Genomic DNA, 19,911 nt, shown 5'->3' with positions numbered 1-19,911 from the left:
TCTGTCACTTTGATCATTAACTTCTCTAAGCCTCGGTTGGTCACCTGTAAAATGGGGGTTTACGGTTAGTACCTACTTCCTAGGGTTGAGAGGATTCAAGGGAACTCTTAGGCCAGCACCTGGGACAGGGAAGTTACCCAGTCGATGTTAGCAACGTGAATATCTATGCTGTACATCAGAAACTGACACAACGTTGTAAACTGACTATTCTTCAATAATCAAAAAAAGGCGTATCTAAGAGGAGCACCGCCTTTCCTTACAGACAACTGACTGCAAAGCATACAGCTCTCCTTCACCAACAACAATGAGCCTGTGAATTTCTTGCCGAAGGACATTATTTTCAGACCCTCTGCTGCCCATTTCTTAACAAACATTGTGAGAAATACCCTTCATGGAATGTTGCCTGAAAATAGTCTATATTTCAACCTTAGCTCAAGATGGATCATCAAAAAGCAACATGTGGTAGAACTTAGAGAACAGATATTATCCAGTTCATTTCATTGCATTACATTTCACACCATCAGTTCATGCTGAAGTGTGGAAAGGAAAGTGCTCTAGGGAATTAAATGTTTATTAATCATGGGGATGTCTACATACTTTATTATATGATTTTTCCCTTGCTGGAAGATTCTTTCGTATCCAAGACTAGGAAGATAAATTATTAATTCATTCAAAAAATGTATCTTGCTCACTAGTTTTTGTTAGCATGATCTGAGTACTCAAAATACTATAAGTAAACAAAAGAGATGAAAACCACTGCCCTGGGTAATGGAGTATACATTCTAACTCCTTGGCAACTGGTTTATTTTTATCTTATGGATAGTGCAAATCTTATAACTGACTTGTTTCAATTCTTTGTTTTGGCTTCTAGCAAGTTCAGAGCCAAATGATGCAGGCCTTAAAGCATGCAAACTTGGGTGCTAACTTTATTCCAGTTTTCTCATCTATTTATTATTCTGTTGCAAAATGTGTGTTTCCATAAGTAACCTAAACACCTTCTGGGAGAAACAAAGCTAAGAATTTATAAATTTATCCAAGAAATGAATAAACAAACACAACAATGCAAACATAGGTCTGTGTGGATGCACATAACTGTAAATCAATGTTGCCTACATCTGAATGACCACCTCCAGTCTCAGGGCAATGAGGCATTGAACTTCATCCATTAATTTAACAGAAAATCACTGACCATCTGCAATATACCAGACTCTGTTCAAAGTGGAAGGACTCAGAGTTAACAAGACAGATTAAGCCAATGCTCTCTGAGCCTGTATCTGTATAGAGGCCTCAGAAAGACTTGTCCAACATTCAAAGACCTCTAGGGGAGAGGATATTACAAGTTCATTCCACGGCTGGTTCTTGCATTGAAAGACCCTCTCACAGTACTTATATTTGACCTAAACCTTCAGATTACAAGTAAAGATCAATTTGCCTTGTTTTGTCCTCAGAGGAGATGCAAATTTTTTTACACTTTTTATTGAGTTACAGTCATTTTACAATGTTGTGTCAAATTCCCATGTAGAGCACAATTTTTCAGTTATACATGAACATACATATATTCATTGTCACATTTTTTTTCACTGTGAGCTACCACAAGATCTTGTATATATTTATATATTTCCCTGTGCTATACAGTATAATCTTGTTTATCTGTTCTACATATGCCTGTCAGTATCTACAGATTTTGAAATCCCATTCCATCCCTTCCCACCCTCCACCCCCTTGGCAACCACAAGTTTGTATTCTATGTCTATAAGTCTGTTTCTGTTTTTAATTTATGTTCTTTTTTTTACATTCTGCATATGAACGATCTCATATGGTATTTTTCTTTCTCTTTCTGGCTTACTTCACTTAGAATGACATTCTCCAGGAACATCCATGTTGCTGCAAATGGCGTTATGTTGCTGGTTTTTATGGCTGAATAGTATTCCATTGTATAAATATACCACATCTTCTTTATCTAGTCATCTGTTGATGGACATTTAGGCTGTTTCCATGTCTTGGCTATTGTAAATAGGGTGCAGGTGTCATTTTGAAGTAGGGTTCCTTCTGGAACCCTGGGGTGCAGGTGTCATTTTGAAGTAGGGTTCCTTCTGGATTTATGCCCAGGAGCGGGATTCCTGGGTCATAGGGTAAGTCTATTCCTAGTCTTTTGAGGAATTTCCATACTGTTTTCCACAGTGGCTGCACCAAACTGCATTCCCACTGCAGTGAAGGAGGGTGCCCTTTCTCCACAGCCTGAGGAGATACACATTTTTAATCACGCCTATCATATTGCTATGGACTGAAGGTTTGTGTTTCCCCCAAATTCATATGTTGAAACCCTAATCCCCAAATGTGATTGTGTTTGGAGGTGGTGCCTTTAGGAGGTAGTTAGGGTTGGACAGGTGATGACGGTGAGGTCTTCATGATGCAATGAATGTCCTTATGAAAAGAGGAAGAGACACAAGACGGATTCATCTCTCTCCCTCTCCATGTCTCTCTGTCTCTCTCTCCGTGTGTCTGTCTCTTGTCTGTCTGTCTCTCTCTGTCTGCACCAAGTTAGGCCATTTGAGAGCATAACCAGGAGGGCACTCAACAAGAACCAACCATGCAGGCATCCTAGTTGCCAGAATAAATGTCTGTTTTTTAAACCACCTAGTCCATGGTATTTTGTTACAGCAGCACACATCGAATAAGACACAGATGATGAAGGAATTCAGCGGTATAAGGTGCTGTACCAGTCTTCACTGACTGAACAGCACAGTAACCACAAAGAATGGGGTTAAGAGCTGTGCTGGCATCTCTTTATTCAGCACTACTGTGAGACTCCCCCATTCCAGACATTGCCAGGAGCTGGGATGCAGTGGTGATGAATTAGTATGACCTCTAGCCTGACAATTTAACAAGCCACACTGACAGACAGATGGTCATGACAAACATGCTGTGGGGCCAGAGGAAAAGGACCGAGTGCTGTGGCACACAGAGGAAGCACACCGACCTGGGGTGTCAGCCCTTTCCAAATGCAGTAATGTCTAAGCTGAAATCATAAAGATAAGCAAGAGTAACCCGGTGACGCATGTCTGTGGGGACAGAGGGGAAGGCGTTCCAGAGCGAGGGAAGAACTAACGGGAAGGAAGACTTGGAGGTTAGACGGCAGAGCTCTTTAGGAAAAGGCAAAGTGGTGCAAGGCGTATGGACAGTAAGCAGGTAGGTGGTCCTAGGACAGAACTTTCAGAGCACAAATGGGGAGAACAGGCAACGCCACTGGCCAGGGGTGGCCCGAGGGAGGAGGGCTTGTTGTCATGAAAGTCAAGGCTAGAGACTGTTCCAAAAGGGAAGAGGGGTGGCCCGGGTCAAAAGCTACGAATAAGGAGGGAAAGGTGCCCAGGGATTAAACAAAAAGGAAAAAGAAGTGGCTGACAAATGAAAGGAGAGCAGCTTCAATGAAGTGGTGGGAAGAGACACCATTGCTCCTGCTCCCATGGACTTTCTTGGCCTGATGAGAGCCCCTCAGGTGGTTAGGTGAGCACCCCTCCTGTATGACTGTAGCAGGTAGAGAGTACACATGTGTGTAAATACACACATACACATACACATACACATACGTGCAGGGTAGACCAAACACATTAACGATGATTTTCTCTGCCTGGTGGGGTATATCCGGGTCATGAAATAATATGCAATTTTTGTTTATGTCTTTATCCTTTTTTATATTTTATATGTTTTCTAGATGTTGAACATGTATTATTCCTGTCATCATAAAAACAGTGAAATTAACTTTCAAACATGATTTACACGGGATGCATGCAGGGATCAAAGCTGCAAAGCTGGGCTGCTTTATCTCTGAACTAAAACACGAATCCATCTCTGTTTTCATGTTAGTTTTCCAAACGCATTTTCTGTCTTTCTTTTCTTCCCCCCTCTCTAACCAGCAAGGTTTCATATGCTTAGATAGCAGGGAAAGTTTGGTCTGAATAAGACAAACTGGTTTTATGAGACTGAAAAATGTCTTCCAATTTGGGGTAATTATTATATTGAAAATTTGCCCTGAATTCAGACCAGCTTTGAGCCCGTACAGAAACTGCCTTTTCATTGCCTTTCTTTCCTTTCTGCAGAGCAGGAATTTGAAAACAGAAATTGTTAAGGTAACATTCGCCTGGCTCAGTTTCAGCCAAAATTGGTAAAAGGGCAGAAAACTCTAAATGATCTGTTTGCATTAGCGTTACCCCTTTTCAATTAGAATATTTAGAGAAAGTAAATATCTGGCAGAGAAGAGCACTTTTCAGATCTAATGGAAAGAAGTGGGCTGGTAAAATTTAAGCTCTTTTGGGAAATACACTGGTAACACTCAGACTGCAGAAGTTAGGACCCTGCTGACCTCAGCAGTCTGAGGGTCTGGTGCCAGGCAATCCCCTCTCCACTCTCCCTCCCCCAGCTCCTCAGCAAACTCTCAGAGGGATGACAACTTGGTGATTCTAATTGGAAAACAGAAAATCAAAGAACTTAAGACCCTTGCTGGAACCCGTCAGACACGTGATTCAAAGGAAACCAGAATTCTCCCTCCCTTCCTTCCTTTTACACCCCGCACACCTCCCACGGCTAAGTCAGCAGCCAGCACCATGGCATTCCAAGCTCATCATTAGCCCCTGCAAACAAGCCAAGCCAGTTCTCTCAGACTGGATTAACAAATACATCCTGCTTTTTAATTTGTTCGTTTTTTGTCTCTTTCAACCACTGGATAAACGATGTTCATGAAGATTTTTTCAACGACACAAAGAAAAGCAGGGGACCTATTATATATGCCCTGTGATCACAAGATTTACCTAAGCTGATGGATGCCCCACGGTAGCCTCTGACTGGTTTTGCATCAGTGAAACACTATTTGGAAGCCAAAAATAATTTTTAAAAATTGCAGAGCTTACAGGTGTTTCATGAATAATGTTAAGAGAGTTTGTGCCCAAATGCTGTGAGTACCACTGAGGTGGCCCCATCGCAGCAGGTGACACTCATTCCTCCAGCGTCCAAGAATGTTGCCCTTGACTAGAGGGAGCTGCCCTGCCCAAGGTTACGTCCCCATTCCCAGAGACGGGCTCTTTTCAATGGCCGATCTGTGCTGCCACATAAACATTCACCCTCCTTGCCTCGAATTGGGACAAGTGAGAAGGGCCATTCCAGTTCTCCAGCATCCCCGGGGACCAACTGAGGTCTTCATGGAATCTGCTTCCTAGTTCTTCTTTTCCCTCCGGCTGATCCTGTTTCCCGTGCCCTTCCGCAGGTGCTGTTCCACCGGCACCCTCAGTAAAATTCCCGCTGGCAAATGTCCATTGAAGAATCTGTTTCCTAAAGGATTCAAAGTACTATCACAGGGCAGACTAGTATTATTTGCAAACATCTGGCTTTCCGTCTCTGTGGGAGTCTCACATTTCTGTACCTGTTGTCATCAGCCTAGGCCGTGTCACGTATTTTAGCAGAGAAATGGGAGCAGAAGCTCGAAGAGCCAACCACTGGGCCTACCATCTTTATTTTCCTCCTGTGTGTCACTACAGGAGCCTAGAGGACTGGTCCCTCAGCCTGGGCCCAGCAGTGAAGAGGACGCAGAGCTGAGTCAGAGGGGGCCTACCGCTGACGTGGAATGGGAATGAAAATTAATGTCGCTCCACGCCACTGAGCTGTGGGGATTATTTAACACGGCAGCAGAGCGGTCTGAGCGAGGTGGGATGAAGGGATCCAAATTATCACCCTGGATGATACTTTAAAATATTCCCTTTCCCCATCCTTCTCACTCTCAGCATCTCTAACGTTTAGCAGCTGTCCCTGAAACTTCCCTTTCTGCAGCTGAATTTCAACCGCCTACCAACACGTAACTTCATCTCTCTTGATCGCCCTGAGCAAAACGAGGAGAAGACATGAGGAAGAAGCCTCTGAATCTCAGAGGGGAGAGCAGAGGGGCAAGAAGAGAGAGAGGCCTTGCACACAAAGAGAGAATTCCCTGAGCAGATTGTGCTAGAAGGAAGGAAGGTGTGGAAGAGCGTGCAGACACTAACAATTTACTATCTTTCCTTCCAGCCCTGGTGCATTCATGTGAGGATGAGGAACCACTATGCCAGGGAACAGAACCAGGATGACCAAGACCCAACGGTGCGCAGTATTGGAGACGAGGCACTAGGACAAAGTCCCTTCTTCTATTTAGTTTTCTGTAATTGCAAAAGTATTTCTAACAGACACATATTTTTTTGTGTGGCTAAAAGAAATCAAACACTTTTAGAAGAGAGGAACGTCTGTGAGCAGCCAGCTGCTGCGGTCCCCGTCCCCGTCCCCCTGCTCCCTGGCGGGGGTCCGAGGCAAGCTCGGGTGATGGGGCACACAGCTGGAGGGAGGGGCTCTTAACCCAGGCATAAAAGCGTGGAACAAAACCAGGAAGAGGGACCAAAGTGTCAAAGTGTCTGGCCATGCGGAAGGGCACGTGCCAGGACAGTGACACCCACGCTGGGGCGGGGAACGTGAGCAAGACGTAAAATGATGGAAGACAGGCTGAAGCAGAGTCAGGGGCTTGGCATGAAGGAGCCACAGTGATGGGCGGAGGCCTCTCAGAACCTACTGCCTGTCAGTGGCACTGCGACACTCTCAAGACACTCACAGCTTGCTGTGTTCAAAAGGGACAAAATCCTGGTAGGATGATCCAGAAGTTTCTCCTTAACTTACAGAAATTGCTCCTTGAGTTTTTTTTTTGTTTGTTTTTTTGTTTTTCTGTACTCCTGATACTGGCCAGAAGGTGATTAATTCAAAGGTCCGCTTTTTTTTAAATCCAAAGATAATAATGCACTGTGACTTCTGTTTGCCCTACAAAATCTACACCTTTTTTATTCATGAAGGACATCCAAAACATCAAAATCACAATGATGAAGAGATAAGTTAATGATGACTTTTTTTGAATCCATGTTCTATGAATTCTTCAGCCCACTGGATAGTGTCTCAGAATTGCATGCATCGCTGCGGGGAACGTCAGAGTTTACAAGGCTTCTTCAAGTTCATGACCACATCTAAATTACCCTCTCAACAATGCTGTGAGAGAGGACCCCTACTGGGTCCATTTTCCAGGTCAAGGGACTGAGGGCTGTGACGTGAAAGTAGGTGTGTCCACCGTGGAAATGCTTTGAACCTGGTCAGTTTAACCTGAATTTAAATCGTGACTCTGCTACGCATCAGCGGGGTCAACGACTTAATCTCTTTGAACCTCATATTCTTAATGTTTGACAAGTATGATGAATACGCCTCCTAGGGTTGTATAAACATCTCAGTGAGGCTTGAGCCCACGACAGCAGACTTGCGGTCTCAGTGACTGATCTTGCTGTTCAAGGGGTGGAGCTCGGAGACACTTAATTCTTACACTAAGGCAGCGACATCGCTTCTTCATGACAGACACAGAGGCGTCCACAGGATGGGCTGGAGGGCCATGCAGGACCTGATTTAAGTCTCCAAAGATCTGGTCTGGCTCCTCTTCTTGGGGCTGGTGTTCTGCCACCATGTTTCAGGAGATGTCAATATTTCGATATAAATTGTCACAGCACATTATATGAGTGGACAGGGTTGTAGGTTTTTGTTTTTTTTTTTTAAGATTTTGGATTGCCAAGAATAAGTACTGATAATTGAGGAGGAAATTGTTTTGGCTTGCTAAATGTGATTTCACAGATTTTTAGAAAGGAAAACATCATGTTTATCTGTAAGTCTATCGTTAGGTCTTTTAAAAGAGGAAAATCCCTGAACAGACTCCATTGTTAAATTCTCCCACAAATAGCATAACCTTGATGCTGAAATCACTGACTTCAAGACTGTGTCAGATTATGAAATAAACACCCTGGGTGCACGGATGTCATAACTCCTTTACCTGTTCAACACTAGGGACAGAACACCTTGGGCTCCCACCCAACTCAAAGTTGGTGTCCCTTAATGTTTCTTGGATGAATACTGAATCTCAGATGAAAATGTGGCTGGATGGACCCTTTGCAGGACCAGGATGTGCATGAGTGCGTCTGGCACAAATATAAAATTATGAAAGACCTTCTTTCATCTCCGTGTGAAGCTTTTTTCCTTCTTCCCTCTGTATTCTTTCCTTTGCAGGTAAAGGTTGTTTCATAATATGGGGAAGATCTTTTGAGGCAAAAGGATTATTATTAATTTCTCATTAATTAAAGTGGCAGAATCAGAGGACTCGCTTTTCCTTTGAAGTAGATCAGCTCTTTTAAGTTAGATCAGATTTCACGTCAATTAAAGCCCCCATCTTTCAGCAGACCCGTGGAAGCTCACCTCTTCTTTAAAACTGTTACATAGATTTGGCTAATATATGAGAGATTTTCTTAGGGGAGGGGGTTTCCTGGCTTGGCTTTCATTTTAAGAATTCCCGGTGGGATGTCGGAGTGGAATTCACATTTTCAGTCTTCCACTTGTTAGGCAAATGGTACTTCTCCATGTTTAAATTCAGCCCAAACCAAAAACAATGAAAACAATAACAATCCGACTCTCACTGAAGGAGGTGCGTTCAGGAAAATAAATAACATTGTCATATTTGACTCAACGTTTTCAAAGTTCTCGTTAGGAAACATTGAATGTTGTTGCATTAATTGTCAGATTGCTTGTTTCCATTTTGGCTCTTTGATCACACAACATGTCAAACACATAGACAGATTATATTCTAATTTTCCACCCGCATCACGGAACCATGAAAGGGTCTGTTGATTGCTGCTGTGCACAGAGGTCCTGCTGAGCCTGGAATGGCTCCCTCAGTCAGGGGATTAGGTTCTTCTCCCACTGAGACTGTTACTGAGATGTGGTGCTCCGAAGCCGGCCGAGCAGCGGCTCCCAGCGCCAGGTTCCACGGTTCTGACTCTCACGGCTGTCAAGGCTTCTGCTTGTGCTTTTATTCCTGAAAGAGGCCCTCGACACATCTACCCCTTCCTGCCTGGTGATTCCACGTTAGCAAAAGCCACCTGGGCCCAAAGGCTATCTGGATCCTTTCCTCTCGGCACAAACCCTATTGTAGAGGCACAGGTTACTTGCTTGTTTCTTCTTGGTGTTTGGACCTCTGAGGCCCTTCAGACTGGCCACTCTTTATTGCCCAGTCTCTCCCTCCCTAAGAAACGGTCCCCTGTGGGCCTTCCCCACCGCGGAGCTCATTAACTCACAGAACCCCCGGTTGATAAAAGTCCCCCAACAGCAGTGCTGTGGCATCTTGTTCTCTCTTTCCAAACCATGCCTGTGGCTCTTAGATTTTTTGAAAAGCCATTTACTGATTCCAAACATATTCTCCTTAAATCTTCAATGGGGAAAAATGTTTAGAATCTTCCGATTGCATCAGTGGGGTACCTGTTACTGTTGGTTGTGATACAGACATTATCTGCTACCTGGTCTTGTCTCTATTTACAGCAGTCCTGTGAACACCCATATTCCACCTTCCTGTGAAATAAAAAACTGGAGAGAAAGTTGTGGTCCCAGGAAGGTCACTATGGCAAGTACACTGTACCCACAGCTGGTGGGAAACAAATCGCAGGACAAACAATGCTGCGGTCATGGTTCTGAGAAATGCCAGGCGAGGCGTGCTGCAGTCAAGGGGAAGGAAGGGTCAGGCTCGCCTCCTCCATCCCGACCTTACCAGGATCAGCAATGTCCCTCAGGGTTTTTGCCAACATCATAGCAGCAATAGAGTGACGAGAAGAGAAATGAACCTGGTGTGTGTGAGAGACAGAGAGCTAGCGACCAATTTTAATTGCTGGACTCTTCGGTCCACTGCCTAATTTCCTGAATTCTTCACTCAAGACTGCTTGTCTTCTCAGGGCACAGCAAACCATTCCAAGCCCTGCCTGGGAGCTAACAGGAATCTCTACATTCTTTCAGGTTTCCAGGTGCACTGTGATTATAAATAGGGACTGGTTGAACCAAGGTGACCCTAATTATCTTTATTAAAAACACAGATGGGGAGGCAGTAAAAGCTAGTGTACAAGAAAACCTGTTCTTAGACCAGAAATATGTTTAAAGATAAACTGAGGGCTTAGAAAATGCCATTATTGATCTAGTCTCCTGTATTTAATTTTTTTTTCACAGACTATCTTAAATCTTTCCTGCTCGAATTCAGAAATTATTACATTGTAGTGGTTAAGGCTCTAGTACCAACTAGAGTTTATGTTCCATGTCCTCTGTTTACTAATTGTGGAATATTGGGCAAGTTATTTAAATGTGCTAAGGAACAATAAAAGCTACCTGGTATGGATGTTGTGAGAGTTTAAAAAAACAATACATCTGAAGAGCATAGCTCAGGGCTTGGCAAGCAGTAAACACTGAATACGCACTCTAACGTTATTATTTCATGTGGATGATTTCGTTGATTTCAGCAGACAAGAACCCTAATGAACGTCTCGCCTTCAGAATCTGTGAGTTCCCCATCTCTTTCCTCATCACCATCTCAGTTTCTTTTTGTGGTGACACGGAGAAACCTTGGCACCTTGCGCTTCATGGCCCATTTCCGTATCTCCTAATAAGTGAGGTACCAAAACAATCCCGAGGGTACTTCTGCTTCCCAGCAAAGAAAATACCTAGTTAGAAACATTTAAGACTTTTCTTCTGGGAAGGGATAAATTAGGAGCTTGGGATTAGCAGATACTAACTACTATATATAACATAGATAAACAACAAGGTCCTACTGTATAGCACAGGGAACTATATTCAGTACATTGTAATATCTATCATGAAAAAGAATATATGTACTTAGAACTGAATCACTACGCTGCACACCAGAAACTAATACAACATTGTAAACCAACTATCCTTCAATCAAGAGAAAATGAAAAGTAGATCACCTCATCTTGACGCAAACAAAACAAAACCAAAACAAAATAACAACAAAAACCTTTCCTTCCCAGAGCCAGATTCCTCCCCAAGGACTGTTCTCTTATCTCAGCCAAGAATTGCTATAGGGAGCTTATTAGACACTTTGGGAAATAAAATATCAACCATTTCATTTCACTTTGTTTTCTAGGAACAGGAAATGGTCCGTGCTTCCTGCTTAGCTTGTGACAAACCTCTAACGAGCACTCTGTATTTCCTTTTCTACAAATCGAGGTGCTCACCAGGTCTACAAAGCTTAGTTCATTGCTGTCTTTCAAGACCAAGCTACAAAATGTTCCACGTACTCAGATGTACTGTATAATCACTCTGTAAGTCACAAGGTGCCCACAGAGTCATGAGAATCTGCGTAAGGGCTGACCTTGTCAGATGAGCGTGATTTGAATGAATACCAAATTTTATTAAAAAAAAAAAAACTTTAGGAAATGGACCCTTAAGTTACAGTCCAAGTGAGGCGGGAAGCCCTATAAAGACCGGCAGGATCTCCAAGCAGGGCCACTACTCTCCTGCCAGCACCATCCGGTTCCCTGGCCCAGAGCCTCCATCTTACTTTTTGCCTCTGAAATGGCTTACTTACCCCTACAATTCTATTGGTTCCCTGAGCTCACTTCTGATTGGTTATTTCCTTCACTCCTGATTGGTTATTTCTCTCACTCCTGATTGGTCTATTTCTACAAAGCTTGTTCCTAGTTGGTCAACTTCTGTTATACTTTATTTGCATATGATGTTGCAAAGTGTAAAACTGGCAGCCTATAAAGGCCTGTGTAAACCTACAGAGGGGGTCCAGGGCTTGGCTGTTAACTCCTCTGGGCCTGCTGGTGTAATAAACCTGAGTTCTCCAACTCTCCGAGTGCTGCTTGGTCTCTCGCCCGGGTCCAGGTTGCTGTCACAACTGAGCTGTAACACATTTTTCCCACAACACAAGTATCTAGGTTTCTGGTTTTTATCTTATTAGTAGTAAGAAACCCTGCCAAATGTTACTTTGTTTGGGATAATTTCATACTATATTTTACTAGTGTCGCTCAACTGATTTTTGGGAATCCCCTATGAGCTAAACATGGGACAAGTGCTAAGGGGCACACGTGCGTAGATAAAGGGCCTTGCAAGCAGCGTTGTGATGTTCACGTCGTTCTGGCCAAGGCAGTCCCGGCGGCTTCTCCCAAGTGGCAGTTCATCAGTTTCTGGGAGCTTGTGTCCTAGAGAATCTCTCACTCACAGCATAGAGCTTGGGACCTGTAACAGATTCTCTGATCTTCAAAAGGAAGTAGGGAAATGGAGGAAAAGAACCAAAGCCTGTTGGACCACACTGTGTGTCTGAAACTGCTTTAGAGACGTTTCCAATGCCATCTTATAACACCTCACACATGCCTCCTGAGAACCCGTTTGAGGGAATTCTGTAATGACTTGGATTCGCCTTCCACATCCCTTCCATGGCGTGACATCCCTCACATGTGCCTTTATGCCTTTAGCTCCAGCAAGTTGTCAGTTAGCAAGTCTTAAGCCCTTGGACACTGAGGTGGTTATTTAGTCCAGATCACATTGAGTAGATTTCTTCTGTGAGTTACGCCTGCCAGGAGATCAAGGATCTCTTTCTTTGGATTGGCTGAATAAGGGACATTTCTCCTACCACTATTGACAGGCATCCTCAGGATGAAATAACATACAGAGAGAAGTAACCTGAGAGACTGAGAAAGCATCAGAACTCTGAAATATTATTTGAGCTCCTGGTTCTAACCTTGCCTGAAACCGAACAGATTGCCAAGGATTTCCCACTTTTTTCCCTGAATCCAGTTTGTTTATGTCATTTGTAACTAAAAGAGTCCTGGACAAATAAAAGAGCTATTATATTCCTTTTATGAGTGAACAAATCGAGGCTCAGAGAGGAAAATTTTCCTGCCCACAAAGTGGCAGGGCTGAGATGAAACCCAGATATTTTTGTCTCCAGCGTTTGTGTTCTTTCTATCCTGATGCATCCCTAGACGCTCAGGAGAAGCTGTGCAACTCTTTCCAGGTGCTGGGTTCTCCAAGAGTTGAAATTATGTCTGCAAAACAGACAGAGGGTCTGCTGTGGATTTCACATTTGGTTTGAGCCAATACGAGCCTGATCAGAAAAGCTTACAAACAAAAGGCTCTGGAGCGGAATCAACCTGCTTGCACTGAGTGACTCCAAATTCCCACTGGGCAGCTGGGGTGAGCAGGGAGGACAGGGACCCACAGAAGACCAAGTCTCAGATGAACGCCAAGTGGATACATTTCCTTTAGAACGATACCCATGTTGAAAAGTTCAGGCTATCCCAGATGCAGACCACGGCTGCACAGGGGAGTGAGGCATGCACTTCAGAGGAAATCAGGGTGCCCATCAGTTCCAGATCAGAGGAAGGGTGATGGGGCTCTGGCTGAGGGGAGAGATACTGGCTACAGAGCTGGCTAAGAGTTGTCTACCACCGTGGGCAGCACTGGACACACTCAAGTTCATACTGGTCATTTCAGTCACTCACTTGCTCATTCATTCATTCATCCACTTTTTCAGCAAATAATTACTAGGCACCTACTGTGTGTCAGGCTTTGTGGTGAGCACTGGAAGTTCAACAATTAAGATGGGGTGCATGCCTTCGGGGTTTTGCAGTTAGGGGCCGTGTACTCCAGTCATTGGCAGTCATGTGTGTGCATGTGTGAGAGAGAGAGGTGGGGGGCAAACGGAGACAGAGACAGAGAGAGATCTGGAGTGCTGATACTGAGGATTTCAGAACCACCATTTATGCCTGTAGAGACGTATTTCCTGCTAGAGAGCCACCTACATGGCAGAAGCTAGGGGAGATATTTAACCACACCTGTGTGAGTAGAAATTTGGCTAGCACAAAGCCTTGGGGTGTGAGGACCAGGGTGATCGTGGTAGGAGAAGTAAGAGCTTTCTCCCTTGGACTTTTCCTCCAGCCCAAGGAGAAAAAGAGCTTCTGAAATGGGAGCTGGGAAGATTGTCAGAGACAGCCAGGCCCCTCCTCTCCTGAGTCCCTACTTGAACAGGGCACTCACTTGGGTCCAGGATAATTACTAGAACAGGGAGGCAGGCGAAGTCGGCTCTCAATGGCTAACTGACTGTCAGGAACTTTGTGTGGAGCTTTGTGGCTATAAACATGCTTTTCATGTACACTGTCTCACCTGGTCTTTATAGCCACTTGGAGAGGCAGCTCTGATGCATTTTTCAGATGTGACAAGTGAGGACCAGGGAAGAGAGTGGACTTGCCCAAGCTCACACAGCAGGAAGCAGGGCAGGCATGGGACCTGAGCGCCAACCTGGGTGCAGTGCTCATGTCTTCCAATTAACTGCGCTCCTGACTTCTGCTGCCACCCAGAAGGCTCTGCCAATGGGACTGGCTGATAAAAAGAGGCTAATTAACCATCAGAGAGCTATTCTGGTGGCACAGCTCCTTTTTGAAGAAAAATTCTAGCCTGAGGGCAGTATACCCATCCGCCTTTAAAAGGCATGACTGCTGCTCACTGACTCAGTAATTTGGTTAATGAGCATTTCCTTGAAGAGAAGGGACTCAACTGAGATAACATGCAAAGCCCCCAGTACAGAGCCAGTCACAAAGTAGGCACTCAATTATTGCTAAATTCAAGATCTACACCCTGTCTGTCTCTCCAGCCGTATTTCCCACCACTCTGCCACCAGTCACACTGACCTGCTTTAAATTCCTCCAGCACCTGTAGTTACTGTCATGATCCCAGTATAACAGATGAGTAAACAGAAGCACAGAGATGTTAAGTAACTTGTTTAAGGACACACAGCAAGTCAGCAGGGCAGCGAGGATTCAAACTCAGGAAGTGTAGCTCCGTAGCCTATATGCCACCCCCAGGACAAATAGGAAAGAAGAACATTCCAGTGAGAGGCAAGTACATGAGTTTACCACATGATGTTGACATGAGGCTTTCATGAATTTATATATGAAAAGCAATGAGAACACGGCCGGCTCAGTTCATCTTAGCCATCATTTCACTCATCACACAGAGTTCACATCAAGAACCAGATCCTCAAAGAACCTTGTCAGTTCCCACTGTCTGGATCAGTTCCCCTCATTACCCCCTCTTATAAAAAGTCAGACTACCCTTTAGAACACTTATCTCCCTCTGTAATTACACACCAGTTTGTGATTTGTTTATTTCATTTTTTTCTGTACCCCAATGCCCAGCCTTGCACAAACAAACAAAACAAACAACAGAAAAAAACCCAACATGATAAGTATTTCTTGAATGAATGGACGAGTGAATGAAACATTCCTTGCCGCCCTGGAGTCCTACATATTTCTCCTCCGGGTGGGAGGAGAACATTCCTCTTTGTTTCTCCTCATGCCATCTTGGGACTCTCACGCGTTTCCCAGGCTCGTCTACATGGTGTTTACAGGTGCCTTCTGAAAACCGCCTACTCCCCGGTTTCCAAACTCAGCCAGGCTCTGTCTCTGAAATGTCAGCCTCTCCCATTAAATCTCCTTCTCAAAAGCCGCGAGAAATTCAGACAAGGACAGTTTTCAGTGCCTCCCCTCATGTGCCAACTGTATAATGAACCTGTGGGATTGAGTTTATTTCCAAATTTAGACCCACTCTGAGCACAATAGAGGCTTCTAAACTCATCCCAGGGGATATCAAACCCACTTTTGAATTTTAAAATTACAGATTTTTCTGGGTTTTGATGAGTGGAGAGTGGGAACAGAAAGTTCCAGGAAACAGAGTGATGCAGTTTCTGTTCACCGTGTCCTTCCCTCCTCTTGTCTCGACACGGTCCTTCAGAAACTGGACTCCCTTTCTGTTCTGTGATTGTGCTCTCCACAGGCAAATATTTGCCTTGCCTTTCAGAGAAGCTGTTTTATTTCTGGTTGCTCATAAAAGGAAGAGGCACAAATTCCTTCAAACTCACCTTTCTGGCTTCCTTGATACAGAGATATCCTTAACAGTCTCCTTGTGTCCTTGGTTCCCTTAATCACAGCATTTAAATTTCCTTTCTTCTGAAATCACCTTACTCACCAGCATGAGTAAATATGAGTCTTAATCCCTACCTTGCTGTGTTACCTTGCCTTTTGCATCTGTAAGACTGACTGTACCTAATTACAGGTTAATTGTGAGCACTGAAAATGAGATAATGTAGAACGGTGATCATCAAAACTACGAGAGACAACAAGTGTCACAGCGCTCGTGGAGAGACGCGAACACTTGTGCACAGCTGGTGGGAATGTAAACTGGTACAGCCAGTGTGGGAAACGGCATGGGGGGTCTTCAAGACATTAAAAAATAGGACCACCATATGATCTAACAATCCCATTACTGGGTGGGTATCTGAAGAAAACGAAAACACTTCACTCAAAAAAATATGTACTCCCCATGTTCACTGCAGCTTTATTTGCAATAGCCAAGGTATCAAAACAACCTACGTCTCCACTGATAGACAAATGGATAAAGAATATTTGGGAGATATATATATATATATATATATATATATATGTGTGTGTGTGTGTGTGTGTGTGTGTGTATGTGTGTGTGTATATATATATATATATATATATATATATATATATACACATACATACAATGAAATATTATTCAGCCATAAAAAAAGAATGAGATCTTGCCATTTGCGACAACATGGATGGACCTTGAGGTCATTACACTAAGTAAAATACATCGGAGAAAGACAAATACCATATGATCTCACTCGTATGTGGAATGTGAAAAAACAACAAAAAAAACCAGCTCACAGATACAGAGAACACATTGGTAGTTGCCAGAGGTGGGAGTAAGAGAAATCGGTGAAGGGGGTCAAAAGGTACCCCCCCCCCAAAAAAGAGGAAAAGAATATGTAACAGAGTTTCAAATGGGGCATTCCTTTGTTTCTGTTGAAGCTCCAAAGCCAAGAACAATAGTTCTTGGCAAGGAGTCCCTCCTTCTAAATAGAGATGTTGGATCATCTAGGCAAGATTTTCCCCAACTCTTCAGTGCCCCGAGTTCCTCCTCCTCTCTCCCCACATGGGAGGAGGGAGAGGCTGCTGGGTGAGCAGGGGAGCAGGAGAGGATAATAAAGATGAAACAGGCAGGGTGGCCCCGTCTCTCCCACTTCCGCACTACAGAATTCATAAGTCAGCCAAACCTGCCCAGGGAGGGCGGCTTTGAGTGGGACGAGAGACTGGCGTTTCAATGTTGGAACAGCCTGACAATTCAAGCACAAGTCTCTGTACTAATCTTATCCCAAACCTTTGGGGCCAGACAGATTTCAGAATTCAGGGCTCTTTTTGACTTTTAAAAAGGGTATATATTATTTATCCTGTTAGCAGTGGGTTAGGGCAGCATCCCTTATCAAACACACTATAATTTCTGCAGCAAAATGTACTGTTGTCCATGGCAGGGAGCAGTAGGTAATGACAGCGAATACTCTCACAGCACTTTATGTCAGGTTTTATCACTATATGACTTTGTAGCCAATTTCAAAAAAAGTTTTGGTTTTCAGAGCTTGGGAGATTTTTGAATTGCAGATAAGGGAATGAAGAAAGTTTCCCCCAAATAAGAATTTTTATTGATGCCTGAAAGTGACGCCAAAGATCCTCCCACAAAGATCCTCCAGGAGCAGGAAACCAAGCAGCGCCAGCTGGGAAGAGAATGGAGCAAAAACTTTTCTGCTCGAACCCCATCGAGTTCCACTTGTTCGGGTCATTGATTCCTTCTATAAATGCGAATGGGCTTTTTGCCTGTGCATTTTTCCTGCAGCAGGTGATTAATAAATGTAAATCTCCTCTCTTTTCCTTCACTTCTTCATAAATACTGGTAGATAGTCCATATCCTTTCCCAGATGGGAAGCTTAATAAAGCGTGAGCTGCAGCGTCTCATTTTGCAGGCACTTTTCTAAGGATGCCGGGAGCAGGCGGTAACTGGAGATGGAACACGAAGCCCCACCCCCGACTCAGGTCGCCTTCTGAGACCTGGGGGCCTGGGGCTGCCTTGGGGGCAGGTGGACTCCCAACACAAACCCCACGTACTCGACCCCTGTTCCCAACGCCCACCCGCCCCTGGTGGGTCTCTTCTACCTCAGCAGAAATCAAAGGACGTGGTGGATGTATCATTACTGAAAACAAGGTGTGAAGCAGAAATAATATAAGGTAAGTAATAATTTTTCAGCAACTATGCTAGAAGCCACGATTATCTTTCCATTATCTCTATCGAAACTGTATTACAAAACTGGTATCACACAAGGAGGCAATACAAAATATGCAGCCAAATATGAAGAAAAAAGTGCTATTAAAACATGCCAGGCAGAACTAAAACATTATATTATCTGCCTGGATTTTGTGAGGCTTGTGATACATATATCAGCAAAAAGTTTCTAATCTGATATGCTTTCTTTCCTAATTCAAAATAACTATTCACATTCATACCTAACTTTGTCCTCAGAATATTTTATTCTATTATTAACATTAATTGTTTTACAAAGGGCCCCCGCATTGTACAAGCTTCAGATCCTATAAACTGTGACTACACCTGACTTCCCACTTCATATTACTGTGAACCTGAGTCCTGCATTTTTATTTTGATCATTTTGTACCTGGTTGGGGCAGGGGAGGTTGCCTGCAGTGGTGGTGGGACATTGTAGGGCAAGATTTTTCCTCGGAAATGCATGGATCTGCTGCTCATAAGGAAGACCTGGTGTGAGCCACATGAGGTGCTCTGGAAGATGGAAAGGTTTGCCCAAGTTCAGACCTTCAGAAGCAACTTGTCTCTTGAAGAAAGAGGGGAGACAGGAGAGGCGGCTGCATGCGGTTGAATGGGCATGGCTTCTAACTTTCTTGAGAGGAAATGGATAAGAATTCCAGAGATGGTAAAAATGAAGGCTTAATAAGGATAATGTAAGAAGCAAAATAATTAGTGGGGATTATTTTTGGAGAACCTGAGAAAGTAAATCAATATGGAGAGATGCCGGAAGCACATGTTTATTGAAATTTTTGAACTAAATATGTAGATTAGGCTTATTCTAAATAGTCTCACCCTGACCTTTTCCTCATTTTCCCTCCTCACCCCTCCACTAAAATGATACAGGTTTCCCAAAACACAGATTTTTTTCACTGAATTTTGCTATAGCTTGGGGAGAATGGGTGGGGGTGCTTGGCTGAAAGAGAAGTGTGTTCTGGAAACTGGGTTTGGGGGGAGTAAATCTGCTGATAGGACAAAACAAACATGGATGTGTTAGGTTTACTGAGGAAAGAGAGAAGAGGCGAGAGGTCGAAAATGCACTCTTCGGATGGTGGAAAGAGAGAACAGGTAACAGAACAGGTAGGAACAGGTAAGTGCACTCCATCTCAACAGGCAAGTGCCCCAAGGTGTCAGCCTCCATCACACAGGCTGGTGGCATAACAAATGGCCAAGTGGCCAAACTTCCCTTTCTTTGTGACACAGGCTGAGCACAGGAATTCAGTTTGGCATATAAGCAAAATGCTGAGGGAGTAAAGCAGGATCCATCACATGGTGGGGGCAGCAGGTGGGCAGCAGTGGGCGCTGACAGAACCAGAACCCCTCTCTCATTTCCCCTGGAAACTACCCACGTCTCTTCCATAAATCTCCTTTGGGAAATGTCGTTGCCTCATAACACCCCATCCTTTTGGACACTGCTGACCGGTCTCGGGCTGAGGATCTATCCCAAGCCAATCTAATCAGAAGCCTTTCCAGCAGCTTAAATAAAATCCACAACTGACAGCTTCCCTCGGATGGTGAGAAGGCATGACATCAAGTCCAGGCAGTGCTGGCTCCCATGTCCCATCTCACAGAGAAGGTCTCCGTGCAGCCAGGGGGAATGAAGGGAACATTCTCACCGCAGCTGGGATGCGAGCCTGAGTGACAGCCCGGGTTCTCATCTGACCTGTGGTGGCCAGCTACGTGCCTCTGTTTCTACACTTTGGTTTGTCTCCATTTCCTCGGACCCCATGAACCAGGAAGGTGCCGTGTTTGCCTGTGCTAGTTCAAGCTGGGCTGGGTCACTGAGTACCAGAGTCCTAACATGCAGCT

This window comes from Camelus bactrianus, chromosome 4 (genome assembly GCF_048773025.1).
Source record: "Camelus bactrianus isolate YW-2024 breed Bactrian camel chromosome 4, ASM4877302v1, whole genome shotgun sequence".
Classification (NCBI taxonomy): Eukaryota; Metazoa; Chordata; class Mammalia; order Artiodactyla; family Camelidae; genus Camelus; species Camelus bactrianus.
Note: the sequence above shows the minus strand (reverse complement) of the source record.